Source organism: Silurus aristotelis, assembly GCF_946808225.1.
Source record: "Silurus aristotelis genome assembly, chromosome: 12".
Taxonomy (NCBI): Eukaryota; Metazoa; Chordata; class Actinopteri; order Siluriformes; family Siluridae; genus Silurus; species Silurus aristotelis.
In genome coordinates, this window is record NC_139585.1 from 11,782,494 (window position 1) to 11,799,371 (window position 16,878).

The window sequence follows — 16,878 nt, forward strand, 5'->3', positions numbered from 1 at the left end:
CATGTGTGCTTTGTGGGTCTGTGCTGCAAAAAAAAAAAAAAAAATTATAAAATAAAACAGAGGTTGAAACACTGGTGCTGGGAGAATTTGTGCACCACCAGGGAGCCTTTTTAAGTGATTCCAGAAAAGAGGAAAATTTATGACAGTCCTGGGGACCACAAGTGGATGATTCATGTGAGAGTGTGTACAGATGATAATAGATTCTCAGTGGAGATGAGTCAATCATGTCAAACATAACAATGAACATTACTGCCCATAGTGCTGTATTCAGCAAGAGAATGTTCTGTATTGGCACATGCATACACTATTTATTTATTATTCTTTTTTTATGATGATTATTAATCATTATTATAAACTATTAATAATTTAATGTAACAATTATTAATAATTACAACTTTTTATAAAAAAAGTGTGTTGGGGGGGGGGTATTTGCTTTTTTGCTTAACTATAAAACAAGGTGGGTTTTTTTTTTATATCAGAAAGGATTACAAACTTAAATCTGGTAAATCTGGAGGCCTTGTAGATTTAGGTTTACATTTTTGATGATGAAACCGTAGATGATGATGGTGAGGAAAAACTTTTTGAAACGTCACAAGGAAGCCCCTTTTAAGAGAACCCAAATTCATATAGCAAGTGTGATTGTTATTGATAAATCATTACTTTCTATACCTGTATACTATAAAGTCAAACATTTCTGAGGGTGTGACAGATGAGCAAACAGCATGCTTTATATGATTACAGCCGAAGATAAGTTTCAAGTGAAACAAGGCTGAGTCATGAGTATAAGCTGTTTTTTTGTTTTTTTTAATTAACTGTGTATCCCCATGGTATCTTCATTGTATCATCATACCACAGGTGTAAAAAGCTTCAAGCACAACCCTTACTTACCTTCTAACCATTGAAGCACTATTTTTTTAACAGTGAACCATGAAATATCTATTTATAAAAGTATGAGAACTAACCATTGCTTGCTGTTATTCTAATATCATGCATTTAATACTTAATCATCAATATAAATGATCATTCATGGAGTGAGAATTCGAGTCCAAATCTCACAACAGCCATCCAAGTAAGAGCCAGGAGTCCAACAGTGCAAAACTGACAGATGGTGTTTTTTTCTCTCTTGTCAATCACAGTGACACTAGTCAATTGTGGGAATCTGTGAACTCAAAAATGCAGAAGAACGCAATCAGACCATTTCTCTAAATGGTGTCCAGATGCCCTGTTATGTAGCACAAACAGCAGGTCAGTAAGATACTGTGGCTAGCTTGAGGTATCATGGAGAACGATTGTCAGATTTCATTGTCCTTGGGTAGTTGCTTTTGTGTAATAGGGGAGAATTAACTAGGGGGTGAGAATTGGCCAGTGAATTGGCTGAATTGAAAGGAAATTAGGTTGTTTATATGTATATACAAATTAGTATAGCATTACAAGGTTATGCACTTTTTGTCATCAAAGAGGGATTAAATCACCTACAGGAAGGTAGTATTTCAAATTAGTTCCACAAATACAGTGAGCTCATATATAATATGCTTTGTTCGGTTCCCTTGTGTATTGATGGGGCAAATGTTATTGCTCCTGAGCCTGATAAACCATTGAAAAAGTGATATAGGGAAACTGACTGAGAATTCACAACATGATGCATTTTAAAGCTTTCAGAAGGTGTAACAAACAAGTTCCTATGATTCCAAGGCAGGGATAATATCGCATACTGCTGGGCAGGTGGATCTTGACAGTATGTTTTGAATTTGAAACACACACCTACAGATTGATACTGAATACATTTTAACAGGTAGACACACTCAAACACTGTTTAAGGTTATGCTAGCATATGGCAAATTCACACAGGATGCACATACTATACATTCAACACTCTTAGAACGTACGACAATAAAGTCGTCGCAGCTGTCCCATATTTCACACAAAAGAAAAATGAGTAATGTGGCCATATTTGATGCAATGTGAATTGATTTCCTAAATCATAAGAAACTAATAAACAAATACATAAATGGTACACATGCCACAATTTTTATACATAAATTATATGGTCAGATCATGACCAGTCCAATTGAGACCACCTTAGTGCTGATGTGTATAGAAAGTTTATTAGTTTTAAATATTTTAGTCTTGCAGTCCAGATGTAAGTATTATGCGTTTAAGCTATTACTGGTTCAGAGAAAATTAAATGTGAGGCAGTATTAAGTGTCATAAAATTTAATTATGTAATGCTGGCAACCTAGAATTTGCTCCCCCACAATATATATTTTTTCTTGTTGTAGCAGATAATTTTACATCTCAGTATGCATTTGTTGTGAAAGTCTGAATGTCTGTAGCTTATTTGCGAAGTTTTATTATATCAGCCATTCAAAAATAAAGAAGCATGAATGACTTATTTGGAAAATTAAATGATGTAATATATTTTTACAGGCTCATCCGTTCAAACTTCTGTATCTATTTCATCTTCTTATTTTTAGTTTAGTTCTGCAAAGTAAGATATGTGTCTGAATTTAACCCTTCGGTGGTTTGTTTTTATATTAGAAAAACAGCCGAGTCCCGAGTCGTTTGTCTCAGTAGGATCACAACCTGATGTTCTTTGTCTCCCTGGAGAAACTAAAGCAAGACTAGTACTAAAAAATAAGAGCATATATTTTTCTGGACTGACTGTAAAAGCACACACCTTAATGAGCACGTCTCCTTTGACCACTGGCATACACAAATGGATCAGATAAAGAAAAGATACAGAAGAAAAAGAGAGACAAAAAGATTCTCTGATTTTCCTGCTGGGTGCTGTGATGACTAATCAGCTGAAAGCACATGGGAGTGAGGCGATCACGAGTATGAGAAGTAGCATTCCCTCCATCCTTTTCTTTTTACTACCATCTCCTTTTTTTCTCTCTCGTTCTTTTTCTCTCTTCCAGTATGTCAGTTAGTGGTGGCATCCCTTATCTTTCTATTGCTCATCAGAATTCATTTAAGCATCTAGAGTTTAAGGCTAAGAGTGCATTATTGAGGAGAGTTTCTGCTGAACAAAAAAAAAAAAACAGCATCAAACTGATAATCAGATGTGGGTCACATATGAAAAGAAATGTGTTTTTTTTATGTCTAAATATTGCCCATATAGAAAATTATTCATTTACATAAGTATTAAATAATAAAATTTTACTTTTACATCTCTGCTTTCTCATAATTGGTGTACCAGAGTACACAATACATAGTGATAGAGAAAAGAGAAGTTAAAAACACACAACAAATGTATAAAAAATGTGTATGGAACAATGAATTAACTATATAAACGCCTCTATTTTCTGTCACGAAGGCTTTTTATATAGTTGAAATGGCGGATTTTTTGATGGTGGATTTTTTGGTGGGATTTGTAATGGGTAAATCTGGTTATATACTGAGCTCAGGTAACTGTCTGTGCTGATTCTCAGTGTCCACACTGTTCAGACCATAGTAAATTGGTGGAATATCTGCTCTAAATTTAGCCTGCAGATATAGAGATGTGTGTGTGTGTGTGTGTAAGTGCTGGGTTAAGATAGACTGGTAAACATATTCTCAACTCTATCTGTCTATCTTTTTGACTATCTGTCCATCCATCCATCGATTCATCCATCTACACTATATTGCCAAACGTTTGCGCACACCTGGTCCTAAGTATGGATTGTGCTTTTTGAGCATCTCATTCAACATTTTGTCTCAATTTGCTCTTATAATTCCTTCCATACTTCTGGGAAGATGTTCTACTAGAATTTGCAGTGTGCCCATGGAGGTTTGGGTCTCCTAGTTCAACTGAAGGAGATCGATCGATCGATCGATCGATCGATCGATCGATCGATCGATCTATCTATCTATCTATCTATCTATCTATCTATCTATCTATCTATCTATCTATCTATCTATCTATCTATCTATCTATCTATCTATCTATCTAATCATCCATCCATCTATCCATCTATCTATCCATCCATCCATCCATCCATCCATCCATCTATCTATCTATCTATCTATCTATCTATCTATCTATCTATCTATCTATCTATCTATCTATCTATCTATCTATCTATCTATCTATCTATCTATCTATCTATCTATCTATCTATCTATGACAGGCCTGATACATGATTATATGTGCACAGGAACAAATCATACAGTATGAAACTTTATGTAGAGTGACTAGTTGGTTCAACAGTTAGTCGACTTCATTAATGTAATAAAGCAAACTCTTATGTAATGACAAAAAAACCCCACTATAATCTTAATTCATATTTGCAGGTTCTTTAATTACATTTTGCATTGTTTATTACAAATTCTTTACTTTCCCATTTCAAAAAAAAAAATCCACAGATCTTTTCAATGCTTCAGTGCATTTTTTTAAATATATTTTTTGCCCTTTCTAAAGGTTAAAAGTATGGCATGCTTTTTTATTTTATTAATTAATTTATTTATTATAGATTTAGTCAGTGATGTCTTCTTACATTCTCCAGGAAATTGAGCCCGTCAAACACCCTTGAGAATGAAAATCACTAAACGATGCTATAGACTCTACACCATATCACCAGTCCTTCAAATAAATTTAGACCCAGGGGTTTTGACTACAATCTGTTGTGAACAGCATATCAAAGAATAACGTAATCTCTTATGAACAACATATCAAAGAATAACATGATTCTTAAACAAGCTGCATTTCCTAAATAAATGCTCTCGAAAGCTTCTCTATTTCTCTCTTGACAGTACTAAGCTTTCTGCTCTTCATTTCAAATCACCACTTTCTGCTTTCCTATTAAGGACAAATGTTCAGCTGCTTATCTGCAGTGCACAAGAAAGGTCTTTTAGAGTGTGGACAGCAGCTCAATATGTACTCGGTCAAGGGAGACGTCTCCAAAAGGTGATGTCTCAATGATGGAACTTCATTATGATCTTTAATGAAAGGATGAATGAGGCATGGGCTGTTTTTAGAGAATTCCACTGTAATCTATCTCACAGAACTTTTGGATTAGAACAGATTTAGGTTAATAATGTGATTTTCTTGTGTAACTGACTATCACCTGTTACTATAGCAGACAATGTAGAGGAAATAACTATACCATGTTGACGATGAGACTATTGGTATGGGTGAAGATTGGAGGTGTAACGGTACACAAAATTCACGGTTTGGTTTGTCCCTCGGTTTTTAAGTCACGGTTCGGTTAAATTCCGGTACGGTTGCGGGAAAGAAATGCAAAACATAAAATTGCTGCTTGTTTTTTAATTAACACAGCTTATTACTATTAACAATTCAACAAATATCAACAGTTAATTTTTTTTTAAGAATTTGAAATAAAATAACTTCTTTATATTATAATATATAAAATAATGTTTTACAATATATTCTAAAAATAAAATGCAATACCCTTTTTTAATATATTAATTTAATTGAGTAATCAATTCAATTGGCACAAATTAAACTGATTAAATAAAAGGATAAATGTAATTACTTTACATTAGCTAGACACAATTTGGGTAATACAGGTGTGTATATAAGTGTGTTTTACATTTTAAATTTTATTTTATATATATATATATATATATATATATATATATATATATATATATATATATATATATATATATATATATATATATATATATATATATATATATATATACAGTGAGGAAAATAAGTATTTGAACACCCTGCTATTTTGCAAGTTCTCCCACTTAGAAATCATGGAGGGGTCTGAAATTGTCATCGTAGGTGCATGTCCACTGTGAGAGACATAATCTAAAAAAAAAATCCAGAAATCACAATGTATGATTTTTAAACTATTTATTTGTATGATACAGCTGCAAATAAGTATTTGAACACCTGAGAAAGTCAATGTTAATATTTGGTACAGTAGCCCTTGTTTGCAGTTACAGAGGTCAAACGTTTCCTGTAGTTTTTCACCAGGTTTGCACACACTGCAGGAGGGATTTTGGCCCACTCCTTCACACAGATCTTCTCTAGATCAGTCAGGTTTCTGGCCTGTCGCTGAGAAACACGGAGTTTGAGCTCCCTCCAAAGATTCTCTATTGGGTTTAGGTCTGGAGACTGGCTAGGCCATGCCAGAACCTTGATATGCTTCTTACAGAGCTACTCCTTGGTTATCCTGGCTGTGTGCTTCGGGTCATTGTCACGTTGAAAGACCCAACCTTGACCCATCTTTAATGCTCTAACTGAGGGAAGGAGGTTGTTCCCCAAAATCTCGCAATACATGGCCCCAGTCATCCTCTCCTTAATACAGTGCAGTCGCCCTGTCCCATGTGCAGAAAAACACCCCCAAAGCATGATGCTACCACCCCATGCTTCACAGTAGGGATGGTGTTCTTGGGATGGTACTCATCATTCTTCTCCCTCCAAACACGTTTAGTGGAATTATGACCCAAAAGTTCTATTTTGGTCTCATCTGACCACATGACTTTCTTCCATGACTCCTCTGGATCATCCAAATGGTCATTGGCAAACTTAAGACGTGCCTGGAGATGTGCTGGTTTAAGCAGGGGAACCTTCCGTGCCATGCATGATTTCAAACCATGACGTCTTAGTGTATTACCAACAGTAACCTTGGAAACGGTGGTCCCAGCTCTTTTCAGGTCATTGACCAGCTCCTCCCGTGTAGTTCTGGGCTGATTTCTCACCTTCCTTAGGATCATTGAGACCCCACGAGGTGAGATCTTGCATGGAGCCCCAGTCCGAGGGAGATTGACAGTCATGTTTAGCTTCTTCCATTTTCTAATGATTGCTCCAACAGTGGACCTTTTTTCACCAAGCTGCTTGGCAATTTCCCCGTAGCCCTTTTCAGCCTTGTGGAGGTGTACAATTTTGTCTCTAGTGTCTTTGGACAGCTCTTTGGTCTTGGCCATGTTAGTAGTTGGATTCTTACTGATTGTATGGGGTGGACAGGTGTCTTTATGCAGCTAACGACCTCAAACAGGTGCATCTAATTTAGGATAATAAATGTAGTGGAGGTGGACATTTTAAATGCAGACTAACAGGTCTTTGAGGGTCAGAATTCTAGCTGATAGACAGGTGTTCAAATACTTATTTGCAGCTGTATCATACAAATAAATAGTTTAAAAATCATATATTGTGATTTCTGGATTTTTTTTTTTTAGATTATGTCTCTCACAGTAGACATGCACCTACGATGACAATTTTAGACCCCTCCATGATTTCTAAGTGGGATAACTTGCAAAATAGCAGGGTGTTCAAATACTTATTTTCCTCACTGTATATATATATATATATATATATATATATATATATATATATATATATATATATATATATATATATATATGATCTACTTAACTGTTCTACTTATTTTAGCATACTTTAACAAATGTCTTTCTTCCATCCTTTATGCATTCACTCCCTCGAAATGTGGAATTGTCAGATTTCTTTTACTTTTTTGGAGAAATTCTTGAAGCTGGAAAAACCAAGCTAAAGAATCGATAGCGCTGGCATTAGCCACTAACCAGGAAGTGGCTTGCGGCTAACAGTAGCGCAATGGATTCAAGATTCAAGTTTTTTCAATTATTCAACTTTTTTTTTTCCACTGAAAGATGTATCCTGCATATAACTGCGTATGTTTGTGACAAATAAAATCGTGAATCCATAGCACTATTGATTCTTTAGCGTTTGCATGCCTGCAAAAAACAATTTTCTTTTCCGGTATGGAGTGAGTAGCAAAAGTGACACCTCGCTAACTCTTGTATCTTTTTTTATACCTCTGGCTTTGTTGTGTATGTTTTTAAGGTTAAACAATAATAATAATAATTCGTTTAAACTAAACAAAACTTGCAGTCTGCCACTTAATACGTTACTGAGGAAACTCAGATTGTAAACTATGTTCCGTACGTAAAAATAATTGCATTCGATACACCAAACTGAAAGCCCTGTACCAAAATATTTCACATACGTGTACCGTTACACCCCTAGTGAAGATATAAACCCCATTTGTGCAAGCCCTGAATTTTCACCTTTTGCCTACATATCATTTGTAAGTTAACATTGTCCTGTGCACTCCCTGTCTCAGTGGTCTTTTTTCTCATTTCATTCACTTGCCTTACTCACTTTCAATCAACAGATTTTTTCTTTTACTTCTTTACACCCACCTCTCTACCTGCCCATTTTAATGTCAGGATAGAGTGCCACGCTTTCTGGTTTACAAAGTGATGATGGCAGTTAGAATCTAACTGCTTTTAACTGTTTCTTATTGTAAGGGTCTTAGTGGGAGATGTACGTGTTTGCAATGTACTATGGACCTGTATTTGTGTTTGGTGAGAGGGTTATTTATTTATTTTACATTTCTTGTTAGTAGTGACCAAATGTTCCCACGTGTATTAAATTTTTGTTTGACCATGCGGGGAAATCTAGCAGGTCCCCACAGAACCTCAAATAAATAAATTCTTTGAATAAACAAGGAACTTATTAAATGCCTAAGCCAATATGTTTTTTTTGTTTTTTTTTACTACATATAGGGTAAGGATTAACAATTTAGGTGCAATATAGTATTTGTTAGCTGCATTAATACTTACATGATTGGAAGGTCCACACAAGGATGGTAAAACAAGCAGTTGTGTATTTGTGCGTTACGTGATACCTTTCAGTATCCAGCATCATTATTATCCTATATCCAAGTTGGTAACTGTTTGCTTATCCGGATATGGGAGTTGTTTGCCACATCGATCCTGTAGAATCACCTGAAACCAATCGATAGTTAAGATTATTTGCTGTGCTTCAACTCACTTTACCTTGATCTATTTAAAGTTTAAACAACCCAATAAGTGAATCCTCTGAGCACTGATAAGCTCCAAAAGTCCAGAGTATGTGTCCCTGTGTATGCAGTGGCGGGCCATGCATTTGGTACCTGGGCCTTCAGTGGGGACTTAATCCACCTCTTAATACCACCACTATCACTTTGCAATTATAGAAACCATCAATACTGTACAAAAACGCAATTTAGCAACGTGTGGCATTACAGAGAGAGAGGCATTTCACATATGGAGGGTGAATACTATTTTACTAAAGCAGGAAACCCAGTTAAGACAATTTCAAACCTCTACACTACAACTGCAACTGTGCACCTACATTATCTGGAGCAGTTCAGAATCAATATTTGTATAATAACATGTCAAAAACATTAAATTGTAAATAAAATACAACCTACTCCCCAGAAATGCATACACATAATTTGCACCGCTCCTCAGATTATTTAAGCCAGTGGTACCGCTCGCATTCACTGGTCTGGAAGTGGCGAACAAACCCTTTCTCGGGCTGAGAGAAGCTAGCTAGCTTCGGGGTAGGCCGGCCTCTCCTCATAATGTCTAGCTTTTCTTGAAAATGTCTTTTTAAGTATGTCTGTGACCAAATTAATTTCTCTTCCTCTGTAAGCATAAAAAAGTCTAACGCTGATGTATTAATGTGTGCAGAGCTACAAACGTGTTTTGCCAGTCGAACTTGGCTTTAACAGTTTCCCTCTGATCAACCAATCAGAGGACAGAAAAATGCTGACGCTGCTCTGGGCCAGCTAGCTGGCCCTGTGTAGCGAATATGAAATCTGATTAGTTAAAAAAACAGAGCTATTTATTAAGGAGAATATAGTAAAAAAAAATAATAATAAAAGGCCAGTAGAACAGACTTTGGAGGCCCTGGGCAGATTAGATTGACATGTCAGCACATAGAGGCTGAAATCTGATTGGACAAAAAAATCTAACATCCACATACACATACTGGAAGCAGTGCATCCAAGAGAAACGCTACGAACGGAAGAGAGAATAAACTGTTGGGAAAAAATGTATACAATTTCATGGAACAAATATTAGAATTTAGGTTGTAAATGTAGGTCAGTGCTTCTGATAGTGTTTAGGCCAGCAGAGAAGCCTTTGCTGGCCCTGACTGCCCACCACTTTGTGTATGTGAAAATGAGCAGGAGTATAAGAATTAGATCAAGGAAAATTTAATTACACTGTTCTGTTATGATTTCTGTCAATTATTATTATTGTTACGTCCTTTTTGATAAAAAAGATCTTGACAGAATTGATGACTTCTGCTTTGGCTTTTCGAAAAGGCGATCATGACATAATGTATCACTTTCACACCCTTTTACTCCTAAGTCATCTCTTTGCATCCTTCCTTTATTTACTCATTCCACACACCACTCGTACACCTCTGCAATGCACACACACCCTCTCAATTAACCTGTATTGCTCTATTTCTTTTTACCTCTCACACACCGAGGCACGTGCACACACACACACACACACACACACACACACACACACACACACACACACACACACACACACACACACACACACACACACACACAGCGACAATCAGCAGAAGGGAGCCTAAACATCTCAAATTAAGGTCTGGCTGTGATGGATGTTCCCTTATCTCGGAGAGATATTGCACCTGTTTCCCCCCTGAATGATAGCCACTTCTCCTCATCATTTATATTGATTTGTCTCCATTTTCACTCACTGCTCACTGCTTGTACACACACGCACACACATACAGACAAAGCAAAACCTTAACTTTGGCGAGTTCCTTATGTGAGTGCTTCTGTAGTCCAACAGTTTATATATGTTCATATTTTTCCTTGGCAAATTTTGCTCTCTGGAATGCTTTCCTGTGTTCAGTAGTGAGGTAAGTGTGTCTTAGTCTCATTTTAAATATTGCATTTAATAAGGCATACTAAGTACCACATATATGTTGCATTTTGATTAGAGTAATGTGCACTGCTTTTATTAGCCTCTTTATCTGAGGAGAGGTCATGTATTAAACCAAGCTAATGATATACTGTCCTTGAAATTGCATCAATAGGGAATTTTTTTTCTGAAGCTAGTTTCTGGTTTAAGTTAGGTCACCCTTGTTTAAAATATACCGTAGGTACATATACTTTTATATGAGATGTATCATAGCAACATGGCCTTCCACTTGCAATATCATAACAATCCATATGACAGAAATGTTTTAAAGCTTAATTTCAAGCAAGTCTCTGCTTTCTCTTCTAGTCTCGGCTTTCTTTTGTGATTTGTTGTTTAGTCAATGTATTCACATATTCTTGTAGTCCCTTATTAATTTCTATATTTAAACACTATTTATATTTGTTTGCTTTGGCAAGAATGATCCTTGCACCTTTTTTTCCCAGTGTTTAACATTTCTTTACCCGCCATGCATCTTATATAGCAGTGAAACAGTACTTGGCAAACTAAAAATCACTGAAAATCCACTAAGCTGACTATCACATTAATAACTGCATGGCAGAGTGGGAATGTGTGTGTGTGTGTGTGTGTGTGTGTGTGTGTGTGTGTGTGTGTGTGTGTGTGTGTGTGTGTGTGTGTGTGTGTGTGTGTGTGTGTGTGTGTGTGTGTGTGTGTGTGTGTGTGTGTGTTGTCTGTGAGAATCAAAAGTTTTTTTCTTAAACTGTTCCATGTTTTTAGCTATTGATGTTAAGGTTAGGGACACATATGAATGGGCATATCATAGAAATAAAGAATTACAAGGTGTTCATGTGGGAGGCTTAATACAAATGTAGGACAAAAAGAGTCACCTTCAGATTCCATATGAGGCCAATAAATAAATAAATAAGTGGATAGATAGATGGATGGATGGATGGATGGATGGATGGATGGATGGATGGATGGATGGATGGATGGATAGATAGATAGATAGATAGATAGATAGATAGATAGATAGATAGATAGATAGATAGATAGATAGATAGATAGATAGATAGATAGATAGATAGATAGATAGATAGATAGATAGATAGATAGATAGATCACATTTTTATGTGACACATAGATAGGCAAAAACCTAGTGAGACAGTAGTGGAATTTAATGCTATAAAAGCTATGTTCATCCAATCCATTGGCCATGCTCACAATTTCATATACAGCCATCCATAAGCAATGCATGTACAAAACAAATCAAGACTATTGCATATATTAGTATTTCTATTATATAGAGTATTTGCAGTTATTTAGAAATTTCCAGTAGATTTGAATAAGGATAAATGGATTTGGGTTATTAGTGCGAAATTTAATAATATGGATTTTATTCTTTGTATGTGTCCATCACTCACCTCTACAACCTCCACCCACTAGATAAATCCCCTCAGACAAGCTCTTGTGACTGCTGAATGTCCTTTCAACCAGACAGCTATCATTGCAGCGAGCCTGCCACACCATGCCAGCGGCATTCATCAGAAGCCGAGGAGCAGAGCTAAAGGACTCCCCTGAGGAATACATGAGGAGAGTCACAGAAGTGCTGGCCTCCTCCAGGGCTTTCTAACCTTAAACATAACCCAGATAGCCCCCACTGGCACAGAAGAACAGATTTCCTGTCAGCCAGGTGAATGACTATTAGTTTACAGACACTATGGGAAATAGGAGAGAGGAAGAGGAAAAAAGTATAATAGTGTTGGGATGGGCTTCAAGTCTGAGCTTTTCATTTCCTTTATGCTGTACCTTTCTGGTTCTCAGATTTTTTTTTTTATTTCTCCTGTACTGTTTGACTCAGACAAACTCTTACACAGAGTGAAACAGCTTTCTTTCTATCTTTGAATGATGGATAATGACAAATGGATTGAGGACACACTTGGACCAAATCTGAGCCAAATGGACAAAGAGAGACTGGACAGAAGTTAAGAATAAAGTGAAAGAATGAATGTAAGAAGATAATGATTTGTGATGGACAGATGGGTAGTGGATCAGGGAACAAAGAGTTGAGGTGGCAGAAGATTATAAAGCCTCAGCTTTCAGTTGTTTATTAGAAAAATACAAAGAATGAGGAAGTCCTTTAAATGTCAATGGTTTTTTTTGCACAATTTCTGAACTAAGTATAATTCTAAAACCTTACTATGTGACATGGTTTTCGAACGAACACACGTTAAGAAATGATTTTGCTTGCTGCTTTGTAAGAAAGGCTATCAAACATTTGATCAGAAAATCAATATCAATATTTTATCTGCCAATTTAATGAAGAGACATATATAGAAGACACCCTTTTTTTTTTTTTTTTTTTTTTTTTAAAGCTAATACATATTTATAACAAAAAAGCCTTCCAAAACATGTGCCGTTCCTATCATTTAAACATAGGTATCAGTTTTTGTTCAAGTTCAAGTCTTAAATTCTATGATTTTCCCCATCTGCCTCCATCATACTCCTTCAAATTAATATTTTATCTACTGCTGAATGTCACCAGAAATTTTAAGTCATATTCATCTGAGCTGTATGTGGCTTTCATTTTATTATGTAGATGAAGTAAAGAGGTTTCTGAAATTAAGTCATTACTCAGTCCACTGAGTCATGATTTTCAATTGTAGGGTCATATTTGCACTTTCAAACATCTTACAACAACACAGTATAATATGAGCAAATGTGTATCAGAGCTCATAGTAGTTTTGGCATTTATTTGTTGTTCATGTTCTTATAAATTATAGCAAAATGTAATATTTAAAATAGTTAAGAGTATAGAGTTAAGTCAGTCTGTGTCAAAAGGGTTGAAGATTGTAATATATAATTGACTGGTTTATGAGCATTTGACCTTCTTCAAATGGTAATGTGCGTAAAATTATCCTCTTGTCTTTTGTCCGACAATATTTAAGGGCTTTCTCTCTGGTACGCCTATACTGTCGACTCTGACTTACATACATCAAAAAAAGAGGTAAAAGAGAAATATCGGAAGACAGGACAGATAATAAATCTTGCTATTCAGTAATAACTTCTATGTACACTTTTCCCTGTCCAATGGTTAACAAAGTACCTAATTTCTTACAGTAGCACTTCCTTTTAAAACAATACAGGAAAAAGGTGCATCTGGGAAACCTGCCAGCACATTTGTTATTCTCTATTCTTTTAACGTTTGCCCTTTTTTTTGTCTTATAGATCTTGTGGTTTGGACAAACATTATTTAGTGCCAGATGACATCAAATGATAACAGTTTTGTTTAGGTGTAGTAGACAGAGGTGGATTTGGATGTGATCCATTTTACAGCAGTGCTGTCACATTGCTGGGCTTCTATTCTGCTGCTCAGTTTGTCCAGTAGAATTTTCTCCATCATTCTCCTATGGTCATCTTTTTTCTCATTATTCTCATTCTTTGTCGTATTTACCTAGAAGGGCTACAATCCTGTTCCATCTCACAGATTCACTCCTGAGCTTAAAAACTGCCTGTTTCTTCCCTGGAGGACCTGGGCTCTGGTTGGCTTTATTATTTCATACAGATGATGAGAGGAAGTAATGAATCTGAATCATTCTTTATTGGTCAAAGAATTCCTCAACATATTGCGACCTTAGTATTATAAGATTGCATCTGCTATTCATTATAATTCATATAAAATCTTCGAATACTAAGGCCACATAATTTTATAAATGTTCGTGATTATTTTTATGGATAAATTTGTGCTTTTTAGTTCTTGAAAAGTCCAACAGTCTCTGTGTGGAGAAGGTTTGAAATATAAATGTATATTGAAATATTTCAGGCTAATGTAAGTGTCTATTGTAGCAGTGTAGTAATATGAACATTGTGGTGAGTGACATGTGCAGCAGGTAACTAGGTCTGTCCTGTTCACACCCACAATACATTCCAACATCACTGCTGTCTTGTCACAAACCATGTAGATCAATGGCAAAAAAAACTCTGATTCTCATAAGCCCTCTCAAACAAGGACACAAGGACAAGAGTACCCTTTATTCTTATCTAAGCTTATGGCTCTCATAAAAAAGAAAGGCGGAAAAAAAGAGGCACTGAGTATATAGCGTGATCATCATCCGTTTCTTGCTCAATTATTCAGAAGGCTGACGATTTACCATAAAATGACCCATCTTCACACAACGCTCCCCTAAATCACAGTGACTGCAAAGGACATCTTCTGTCTTGCATTTTACTTTGAGTAAACAACTTCAAGTAAGATCCAGCCCCCACACACTGCCACTGCTTCTTTTATAAACCATGAACCTAGGGAAGAGATAAAGCGCTGCACTCCTACTATAAAAAAAAAAGGAATAAGAAATCATCCTGACACAGCCGCGCATCTTGAGCCTGAAGAGACGGGGAATAGTGAGAGAAGAGTTTCTGAAGGTCATTGCGTGCCAACCACTTCCCTTGCAGTAATCACCAAGGGCCATGATGAATTTGAAAGGGTTGCTATAGGTGGAGGTTAATCCATTTGGTTCAGGTGGGAAATGGGTGGCAGAGAAGTGGGAAAAGTGTGTGATAGCTAAGAGCGAGAATAGCAGGAGTGAAATTCATGAAAGTCAACAGAGGCTGTGACTGAAGTGAGATTTCTATGTTAATTCTACATTTTAAAAAAGGCCTTTCAAGGACATACTATGTGCCTCTTTTTGCATCTATCATAATATCATCCAAATTTTGGAGGAACTGTGCATTTTCTGCCCTGCCTTTGCTGGTCAGGGGAGTTGAATGAATGCCCTGGAGCTGGTACACATACAGACATTTTTTTCTTTATCAAACAGTGTGATAAAGAAGCAAGCAGAGATGCATAAATGAAGGAATCCACATTTATCAGATAATTAAGAGCATATTGCTTAATGCATAAACAAACATAGGACACTTTTCTGAGGCTCATTTTTTGTAAATACCAATGACCTCAAAATCTTGATAGAATTCTGTGAAATGAATAAATACAATGCTGAAAGAGCATGAAAGCATGACAAACTGACTGAGGCTTGTCTCAGAACAACAAATCAATGGAGCCAAAGATTTTCTATATGCTATACAGCCATCAAGCATTACACAGAGAGATTACAGCAGGCAAAAATACTGCTGCTCACATTTAGACTTTGGGTTGGGTGACCCGTGTTTATGACAGTAATCAATGTATAAGCCTATCAATGAATCAACACTTGTACAAAGAATCTATAAAATTCACATGACAAAAGCCAGTAGTCTTCCCACTGTTACTAAATGTTATCAATAAGGAACTATTCTAATTTGACAAGATTGATTTTTGTTGACTTTAATAATTGCAAATGAACTGGCCATGAGCATATGGTTAAAAAAAAAAAAAAAAATCCAATTTAACACAATTTTCTTTTAAATTATATAAATTAGAAAAGATGTTAGGGGTCATTACAGCGGATCATCCATCTCCATACCCCCCTGTGCTCTACATCTGCCTCTTTCAACCCAACTACCTGCATGTCTACCCTCACCACATCCATAAACCGCCTTCTCGCCAACAAATCAAAAGACATTACAAGGGTCAAAACAGAACACTGCACATGAAGAGGCTTAACTTAATAAGGTCATGGTAACATTGCTTAAGGAAACAAACTGTGAACTTTGTTTAATTATATAAGGTTAGTTCTTTGCCTGAACACAGGAGCGATTAAAACAATCCTCGGGAGAGCCAGAACAGCTTTAAGTCCAAATCTTTCAACTAATGAGTGTCTGAGTAGTATGGCCTTTCTTCTTTCAATGTGTTTATCCATATGATGGATTGGACAAAATTTGTAGCAGGTATAACAGAAATAGAATGAATATAAATACAAGATGGCGAATAATCAAATTGATTGAAAGGTAGCCAGAGGCGGGGTTGGGCAAAGATACATCAAAATGTATTTTAAAATAAAATACCAAATACCTTAACTTCAGGTGTAACAAAATAAAGTACAAAATACAGCAGCTACACCATGTATCAAAATAATCTACTGTATATTTTATTCATTCATTCATTCATTTTCTCCCGCTTATCCGTAATTCGGGTCAAGGGGGCAGCAGTCTAAGCAGGCCCCCGCCTTCGACTGCTGCCCAATAAGGTCCCTCCTGAAGGTGGTGAGCCCACGGGAAGGCGGCCCCACGTCACTCCGACGTCACGGACCTTGA

The 16,878-nt window shown here is 36.2% G+C and overlaps 1 protein-coding gene and 1 long non-coding RNA gene across 2 annotated transcripts in view; both read left to right on the top strand.

Annotated features, from left to right (window-relative positions):
- Nucleotides 1-16,878, top strand: part of LOC310734576 — a 342,084-nt gene that overhangs the window by 128,672 nt on the left and 196,534 nt on the right. The gene's annotated exons all lie outside the window — the stretch shown is intronic.
- Nucleotides 1-16,878, top strand: part of cdh12b (cadherin 12b) — a 136,114-nt gene that overhangs the window by 1,207 nt on the left and 118,029 nt on the right. The window lies entirely within an intron of this gene.